Consider the following 9,900-nt stretch of genomic DNA (forward strand, 5'->3'; position numbering starts at 1 on the left):
AGTCTGCAGCAGCAATGCTTTGATCTCCTCTATTGTAACATCTTCCCTAATGGATTGCTGATCACAATGTGCAAAATAATAGAGTTAGACTGGGAGCTATTGCAATTTAATGGGTAATCAATTGAAACATTACATTACCTCTGCTCGAAATACATCTAGTGAAAATCCATTGAGGCAACTTAGGATTGCTTGCTTAACATCAAGACCAATTCCATCCAGAGCCTCGATTATGGATAGAAGAAATCCTGACTTATTGGAACAGAACATGTGAATGTTTAGGACCTTCCCTTCTCTTCTACTTACGTCTGCCTGCATTTCCATGCAGAGGATATCAAAAGGGATTCTCCTTTTCAACCAATCACCTTTGATTAGATGGTTACCTAAAAGAACTCACAAAGAAACCACCAATGACAGAGAAGCCTTGAAGCTTGAAAACAGAAAGAGATTGGTTGGAAACTATGACATTCCAATGTGATCAACAATAGAAGATTTATAAAATTTTATGAAGGGTAATATGAAAAAATTGAACTTGTTGATTGGCAGAATTTCATCTAAGTCACAATGGTCTACCAGTGGGCCTGTTTAACACAAACAAATGTGGCCAAGGTTTTTCTTATAAAATGGTCTTACCTTGGTCACCACACATCTAGCTATGTCTATGCACTTCTTTCCTTCATTAAACCACCAACTCCAACTTTACCTCAATTTCTACATTTTCCATTAATGCAATTATCTCACATGTATTGCTGTCACATGCCAATCTAAGGTTGTCTCATGCGTTATGGGCATGCAATCAATACCACACCAAATAATTTCATACTCAAATAACTTATATGAGTCTTGTGCCAACAAACTCCAACCATAATGCCCCCCAAACCCCTTGGCACACCAACAACCCAAATTCAACACCTAATCCAATGTATCTCACCTAGTTAAGCAATTAATTCATGACAAGATAAGTAGAACCATCATAAGTCGTTACACTCATGGTTGAAGTTTCCTGAGTTAGAATCTCTTGTACACCATCCAATTGATTATGCTCCAATTGTAAAGAAAATTGGAAATGAGATCGATTTAACTCTGGTTGATCTTGAGGGTCTTTTACCTTCGGCAATCATTATGGTTGTTTCTGTCACTACATCTACCACTAGTGGTAAGCCTCTATCAGAAGAAAACTTGCAAAATACTTTAGATGCCTGTGATAGAGTGCTTGCACTTGATGCAACAAAAAAGAAGGTTTTGGATTTTGTTGAGAGTAGGATGGGATACATTGCCCCCAATTTGTCTGCTATTGCAGGGAGTGCAGTTGCAACGAAATTGATGGGTACTGCAGGGGGTCTCTCTTCACTGGCTAAAATGCCAGCTTGTAATGTGCAGCTTCTAGGTGCAAAGAAAAAGAATTTGGTAGGATTTTCAACAGCGACTTCACAGTTTCGTGTTGGATACCTTGAACAAACAGAGATTTTCTAGAGCACGCCACCTGCTTTGAGAATGTGTGCATGTCGATTGTTAGTTGCTAATTTTTTTTTTCCATGAAACAGTAGAACCGGAGACTTTGCATTTCTAGTTTCTTTAAACTTAATAGTTCAGGTATATAACTTGTGGGCTGCAATGAGAAGATATATGACACCCGAAATTGGATCTAAAATTTGTAGCCAGATACTCCTAATAGTCATATCCTGGAAAATCACCTTAACAAGTTGTTGTGGGGAAAAGTATCCAACACGGAATGACCCTATCCCACTCTAAGGGTGATAGTTCCTTAGCAACAGCTGAAGCAACGCTATCTAAAATTACTTCTTTATGACATGCAAGAGATGAAAGGAAGAGATCCACTTACCGATGTCTTGCGCAAATGGTCGATCCAATCTCCTCTATTTGCCGCTCGCTCCCAGCTCCAAGTCTTCTCACGGGCCTAGCTACACGAGATCCTGCGAACAAGACAAGAAAAGGAGACTACAAGAAGCATGCATTCATAATTGATTCAAGGATTAGCATAAATCAAATACGCAAGTAAGACAATACACCATTGAAACACATGCGAATAGAAGAACCTCAAATGCTTTATTAATATAAGGAAGTAAGGTTCAGGCGGTGATACAACCGTGAGAGGTCCAATCCAGCATCACCTTCCCGACGGAAAGAAATCTCCTCTTCACCTCCCTCAAGCAATCACCCAATACTCTCAACTGTAAACCAACAGCAATTCTTTGCACAAAATTCCGGCCTCTAGATCCCATGGGATGAGATCCTTATATAGAGTTTTGGAGTGAAGATAAGTCAGCTTGATGTGTGACTTGTTGTCCTCTTCAACTCCAGTTGTTCTTCAGTCCTTGAGTACACTCGGAGTTTCTACCTTCCACTTGGAGTTTTACAAGCTCTTAACTCATCATTAGGCGAATCTTCTGATCCAAGTGTCATTTTGGAAGCTTCCTGGGCACTGGCACATTTAGAAAAGATTCCTCCACATGTCAAAGTATGCCCAGCACAGGTAGCCTTTGTTGCACTTGCTATGCAGCGCAGGTACACCATAGAGCTTTTGACATTCAGTGCAGATGCTTAGTGGAGCAGCTGCTTTGATCCAAAATTGACCTGTTTTTGAGTGTTTTTCAGTGGAGAACTGATCTGAAGTGCTGTGGTTTGCTGACCTTGTTCCTCTAGGGGTAGGAACAACATGTTTAGGGACTTTGGATCCCTTAGATTATTGACATTTCATGCTCTATGTTGTAAGGCACAAAAATGTCTATAACAGTTGCCCCCTAAAGTATGAGGTCGTTTATCGGGTGAAATGCTTTATTAGGAGGATCCGAAGTTCATTCAATCGTCGGGAGGTGACCTGTAACAAAATACAATACAATACATTATCTTTTCATACTTTCTTTTCATGATCTAGCTGATGCGGGCATTTCCCATGCTCAGCTTTATAAATACATTTGTTGTACATAAACAGACGATCGTCTGATAATAGACTGATAATTCTCTGCTTTTAATTATCATCCTTTTAGTAGGATGATCATCTGCTGCACATGTCTATGTTTTTATCTCCTGAATATATATCGCAGCCCGGATGGATGAAACTAGATCCGGGGTCTTCAAACTTGTCTGATCTTCACTCTAGTACAAGTCGATCCATGTGAGAATTTCTTGAAGTCGAACATGGAAAGACATCGCTTGATTACCAGTCAATAATGTAAACTGTTAACAAGCGCGAGAGGAATCACCGATAATGATGATGACCCTCAAGGTACTGCAGCACAATTCATGTGGCGTGAATATAGGATCTGACGTTGAACACCACGCAAAGTCTCCTGGTCGAAGGTCATTAATGTATACCTATCGCCGGAAGTGAGAAACTTGCCATTGAGGCATGCAAGCTTCAAAGTACTGAGGGGGTGTTCCTAGATCAACTTCTTGGATAATGAGCTGATGTCGACAAGAAGTGATCCGTCAAAGGAGGGCCTTAATGAATCCCACATCAGTGACACGGAACGGAGCTAGTGATGATGGTGAAAACGATCTGTGAAATATGATTCAGGGTGGCGGTCATGGAAGGATGAAAGATGATGTATGGTAGTGGATGGGACCCGGTTGACACTTTCTGAATGACATCTCTTGAACATATAATGACACTGATGTGATGGATCGGTAGCATTACCCCATGTATGGATGGTATGGCGAGACCATGGTGAAGGGACCGGTGAATGATAATAACCCAACCCGATATTTACGGAGGCAAAAGTGTCATGTTCAAGAGCGACTCGCTACCATTAAGCTTTGAGGTTCTCCCAATTTTTCCCCAGTCATTTCTGACCAGTACCTCTTTATTTTTGTCAAGCTTGAGGAGGATAACATATGCTTGTTCTATAACCTGCCCTTCGGGCAAGCCCATCGCTATGTTTTAATGAGCCTAGCGATAGGGAAACTCGTTCTCGTCTAAAGACAAGTTTGTCGCTATTTAATGTATTTAACGAGTCTAGCGACAAAGACAACTCGGTCCTTTTCATTTTTAGAGAGTCTAAAAAGGTACCTAAAGTTAACTCCAAAGGTCCTTTTTCGTCATCTAATCCCTTAAGTCCGAAAAAGTATAAAACAATACAGAAGGGATGAATGTTCGATAGTTTTATCGTGCCGAACCAGACAAGCGCTCGATCTTTTTGTGCAATAATCCCTCAGGTCCAAAAAGATTAAAATCTAGAGGAGGGATAGCTCTTTCGGTCCTTTTAACGAGTTGGAAGGCCAAAACTCGGCAAACTTTTCATTTTTTACGAGTCAGTGAAAAGATCTCAAAGAAGACTCGTATTTTGAGGAACGAGTGATAAACAGGGATAGCAGCAGATTCCAGGTACAGGTTGGAATTTTCCAATCACGGCAGTGTCACAAGGATGGCTAGGTGAAATCACTCTTCGCAGCTGTTCCTCAAAATAGGTAAATAATCAAGTGGATGTGAATGATCAGCCAAATGAAAAGTGGAGGTGACGGCGCACAAACACGACCAAGGCTTTTATGGCTGATGAATCTATGGTCTCAAATGGTTATTTACCGGTTCATTTTTTCTGGATGAGCTTGAACTCTGGGGGGGAAGCCTGCTCACATGCCTATGTTTATTTTTTAACGAGCATGAAGTCCGCGTTAAAACTGCTCGGATCTTGCGTTTATTTTTTAATGAGCATGAACTTTGCCAAAACTGCTCGTTTTTACCAGTCATAAAGTAGGAAGGTCTCCTGGTAGATTGCTCACTATTTTTTAAGGAGCTTCATCTCGCTATGCTTTGCTCCATATACTCTCTTTATGCAAGCTGGGTATCGGCTAATCCTACGAGTTTAACGGGTTAGACCTACAGGTTTAAAGGGAGGACCTAAAAAACTAAAAAAAAACAAAATAGCCGCCCGTGCTTGCATTCCAAGAGGTTTGCATGCCCCCAGGTATAAAGTCTAATTTCAAGGTCGCCCCTACTTTTCCGTTTAAAACCTTTGTTTTCAACGGGTGAGGCTTACCTCTTTCAGGTTACCCAAAGATTGTTCTGCTAATCTTTTCAAACAGAACTTTCTTCGGCGACGCCGACTAGGCGACGGTGAATGACGACGCTCCGCCACACACTTAACTTTAACAAAAGAATCCTTTTCCAGAACAACCCCATTCCTAACTGCCCCTTCTTCTGCATGAGAGCTCTTGCCGGCTCTTCTGTTTTACGAAGATGAAGGAGGGGACGGGGTACGGACTAGTCATATTCTCCCGCGGAAATTCTACTTTACGCCCAAGGTTTTTTCTGACCCCAGCAGACCAGGATGCATGCCCCCTGGGTTCCGGCCCTACTTTCCTGAATCACTCGCACTCATCAGGAAGAAGAACCGGAGGTAGAGACCTTTCTTGATCGAAAAGACCATTCAGGATAGGTATGTGACTATTTGTGATGCGTGATCTCGGAAATGAAAGTTGGTCTACGAGCTTGACCATTCTTCCTTCGTATGGAAAACACATTATTCGAAAGAGTGAGGAGACTATTGCTTCCATGCAATATATGTAGTCTCATCCAAGGAGTAGGTTATAATCCAAGGGTCCTTGGACGACCATCAAATTCATCTTGACAGCCTTCCCTTTCAATGTAATAGGCACATTAGGTAGAATCCCTAATGGTCGACTGGTTCCTTTGTCAAAACCCGAGAGATTCCTTATCTCAGGCAAAAGCGTTGGGCAACCCAGTGCTTTCCAAGCAATAGAGGACAGGATACTCACAGATGCCCCTTCATCAATGATATTCCCAGCCATCACCATTTTGTATATTTGGACTATAATTCCAAATGGTATACTGGCTGGTAACCGGGGTCTGCCTAGTTGGTTCCAATCAAAGGACACAACCAAGTTGCTTGGTGGTGGGACCAAATACACGGCCGGGTATGATCCTGACGATGCTCCTCCCTGCGATAAAGGAGTGGGCACATTGCCCTGATGTTCATCAGAATCGGTGTTGATGAAAAGAATCTGGACGGTGTCATCCTTACTCTCTTCGGTAGGGGTGTCAGCTGAAGATGAATCCTCAGTGACTGTGGTATTTGAAGATGAAACTTCTGAAGGGAGAACCGGGTCAACTGTCGTTTCGACCTTTGGACTTTCGTCTGGTCCGGATTCAGTAGGTTCATTTTCAGTGACTGACACTTCAGCTGGCCCTATGAGCGGGGCAGCCGTATTTTCGACCAACGAAGGACTTGGCGTGAGTTTTTGGTATCCAGGAGGAAGTAGCAACGGTGCAACCGTTTGATCTTCCAAAACTCTCTTTGCTTCGTCCAAAAAGGGACAACGGCAGAGGGTGTGATTTCCTTCACACAGTTCGCAGGGGAATCTCATTCCCCTTCGTTGTCTAGAACCTTCACTTTCGTTGGTCGACGGTAAGCATTCCACCTGGTTGTCAGAGGTTGACACTTCCGAACTGTGCAAACGAGGGGACCAGTCCCTTAGTATCCGGGGAATACCGGGACAATCACGATGGAGGTGGTCCCCTCTACATATGACACATGGCGATTTGGGCCCGGTCCGTGCTGTGTGTGGATTTTTGTTAGATGCCTTTTGCTTACCCCCAGGCGCCTTTGGCTCCTTCTGCTTCTTTTCTTTCTTCTTCTTTTCCTTCTTCTTTTCTATGGGAGCTCCGCTTTCGGCGGCTTGACCTTTCGAAGAAGAAGGATCGGAGGAAGGCTTATAAGAAGTGGAAGGCTGGAGGGTAGCTCTAGACTAGTCTAACTGTCGACTCGACTGTTCAAGAACCGTGGTGTTCTGAACTACAGTGGTTGAGAATAGCCAAACTGGCAGGCCAATTGTCAGTCCTGGAAGCGACAACGTGGCCATGTGGGGCGCACCAACTTCTCCCCAAGAGGAGAAAGCGCTAGGGTTCCCATCATGTGGAATCCCTTGGTTGGCGTGTTCCATGTTCTCAACCTCAAGATCAACGCAGGAATAAGGGGTGATTATGTTCCGTTTAGAATGAATTTTATATGACGACGCTTTAGACACAACTTGCTTTTTCAATTTTTAAGAGTCGAGAAAAAACTAAAGATGACTCTATTCTCCTTCGATGTATTAACAAACCCGAAGTGACAAATGCTCGGATGGACTTTTTCAGTTATAGAGTTTGAAAAAGGCCAAAAGAAACTACTCTGGAGTTCTAGGCAGAGGGTGTGCCAAACCTTTCGCGAAACCACAGAATACGTTTTATGGTACGAGTGGTCGATCTTCGTGAATGCTGTGTTCAATGCATCGCGATCAGTAGGGCGGCCGACACGGCTTCTTATGGATAAAGGCTTTGTTCCTATAGGGGTCTCCCAATATACGCGACGGTACGCGGGAGCACAAATCCGTATTAGTGCTATCGTCCCTCAGGAGGAATCACCCACCTTCATAGAGATCGACAGTCACAATGTTTAATGACGCCGGTTCACGTCTCTACCTAGACCTCTACTGTGTTTCGTTATGTTTCAAAGCGTTGTTCGATAAATTCAGTTCTTTTTAGGTTGATCTTGCTTAGCAGTTTGCCTTTATGGATCACCACGTGATGTATGATACAACTCCTAAATGCAGTCTAAGAATGATAAGCAAGCTTTTTCAATTCTTTCAACTTATGAAAATCTTAACTACTGAAGGAAAAGAAAGACATCATCTTTTCAAATAGATCATAGAGCACACACTGATGCACTTTCCTAAATCGACATGCAAACTGTCAAAATGCACATGCACAATGCAAGTATTTCTTTTCTTCTTCCTTAATGTTGATGTATTACAAAAAGAAAGCTGTTGTATAATTTTGAATTCAATTTCAAGCGAAAGCAAACAAGTTTTTGTCCAATAATCAAAAGAACACCTTAAGATTCACTCGTTTCAACACAAGAAATACTGAAATTCGAACCATATAACGAAAGCAAATGCTCAAGCAGCTATGAACAGCAATAAACTAGCTCTTAGAATCACAACGACACTTTCTCACAGGTCTAGATCCAAGAGGTCATAGCAAGACTAGTTCACTTTCGCTACGGGAAACTGTGAATGAAAGCAAGAAATACAATAAGAACAATCATGGGTTCTTCATACAACTGAGGTGGAATGAAGGCAAAGAAAGGTAGTTTCAGCTGGGTATACAGGTTGACAACAGGCTGCAAAACAATATTGAAAACTGGGCAACAGACAGTGGGGAATCCCAGTTGCACAAGGCAAAACTAGATCAGCGCAGGTGCTGCACTGTCAATCTGACATGCAGCGCAGGTAGCCCCTTCGGGACCTGCGTTGCAGCGCAGGTAGCCTTTGCTGCAGCTGCATTGAAGAGACAACTCTCGTCTCTCTCAGATTCCGGGTCACAGTTTGCTCAAAAATCAATGGTTTTTGGCCAAATCAGAGGCTATCAGTCAAGTATACACTAGAGGATGATTAAAGGAAGATGAACACTATCACAAAGAGCTAAAAAGAGTCCTTGTGGACCAGCTCTTCAAATCATAAACATGCCCAGCACTGGGCTAGAGTAGCTGCCCTCTACTTTGCATTCAAAGGACTCGAATGCAGTTCGATTCGGTACTCCCTTTGTTTAAGAAATGAATAGCAAGAAACACAAGCTACCAACAAGACACGTTCCCCAGCGGAGTCGCCAGTCTGTTGTGGGGAAAAGTATCCAACACGGAATGACCCTATCCCACTCTAAGGGTGATAGTTCCTTAGCAACAGCTGAAGCAACGCTATCTAAAGTTACTTCTTTATGACATGCAAGAGATGAAAGGAAGAGATCCACTTACCGATGTCTTGCGCAAATGGTCGATCCAATCTCCTCTATTTGCCGCTCGCTCCCAGCTCCAAGTCTTCTCACGGGCCCAGCTACACGAGATCCTGCGAACAAGACAAGAAAAGGAGACTACAAGAAGCATGCATTCATAATTGATTCAAGGATTAGCATAAATCAAATACGCAAGTAAGACAATACACCATTGAAACACATGCGAATAGAAGAACCTCAAATGCTTTATTAATATAAGGAAGTAAGGTTCAGGCGGTGATACAACCGTGAGAGGTCCAATCCAGCATCATCTTCCCGACAGAAAGAAATCTCCTCTTCACCTCCCTCAAGCAATCACCCAATACTCTCAACTGTAAACCAACAACAATTCTTTGCACAAAATTCCGGCCTCTAGATCCCATGGGATGAGATCCTTATATAGAGTTTTGGAGTGAAGATAAGTTAGCTTGATGTGTGACTTGTTGTCCTCTTCAACTCCAGTTGTTCTTCAGTCCTTGAGTCCACTCGGAGTTTCTACCTTCCACTTGGAGTTTTAAAAGCTCTTAACTCATCATTAGGCAAATCTTCTGATCCAAGTGTCATTTTGGAAGCTTCCTGGGCACTGGCACATTGAGAAAAGATTCCTCCACATGTCAAAGTACGCCCAGCGCAGGTAGCCTTTGTTGCACTTGCTATGCAGCGCAGGTACACCATAGAGCTTTTGACATTCAGCGCAGATGCTTAGTGGAGCAGCTGCTTTGATCCAAAATTGACCTGTTTTTGAGTGTTTTTCAGTGGAGAACTGATCTGAAGTGCTGTGGTTTGCTGACCTTGTTCCTCTAGGGGTAGGAACAACATGTTTAGGGACTTTGGATCCCTTAGATTATTGACATTTCATGCTCTATGCTGTAAGGCACAAAAATGTCTATAACACAAGTGACAAACTCCTTTTGTTCATTGAATTTAAAGCAAAGTGGCATCTTCTTATGATCAAACTCCTCTACTTGATTTGGAACAAAAGAAATGAAGCACTTCGTAGCAAGGCAAAAGCTGAATAATTTTTTTATTGGTATGTTCGTACCCTGATCTGTGTAAATATTCACTTGCAGAACATTGTCCAAGTCCAAAATGTTGAAATGAAAGTGGCAGACTTGTGC

The 9,900-nt window shown here is 42.7% G+C and overlaps 1 pseudogene; it reads left to right on the forward strand.

The window, feature by feature from the left end:
• The first annotated feature begins 1,119 nt into the window (after positions 1-1,119).
• LOC149155096 (U4/U6 small nuclear ribonucleoprotein Prp31 homolog pseudogene) lies at positions 1,120-1,470 on the forward strand (annotated as a pseudogene).
• The last annotated feature ends 8,430 nt before the right edge of the window (positions 1,471-9,900 follow it).

This window comes from Pinus tabuliformis, chromosome 9, assembly GCF_031772625.1.
Source record: "Pinus tabuliformis cultivar Carrire ecotype Pingquan chromosome 9, CPIR1, whole genome shotgun sequence".
Classification (NCBI taxonomy): Eukaryota; Viridiplantae; Streptophyta; class Pinopsida; order Pinales; family Pinaceae; genus Pinus; species Pinus tabuliformis.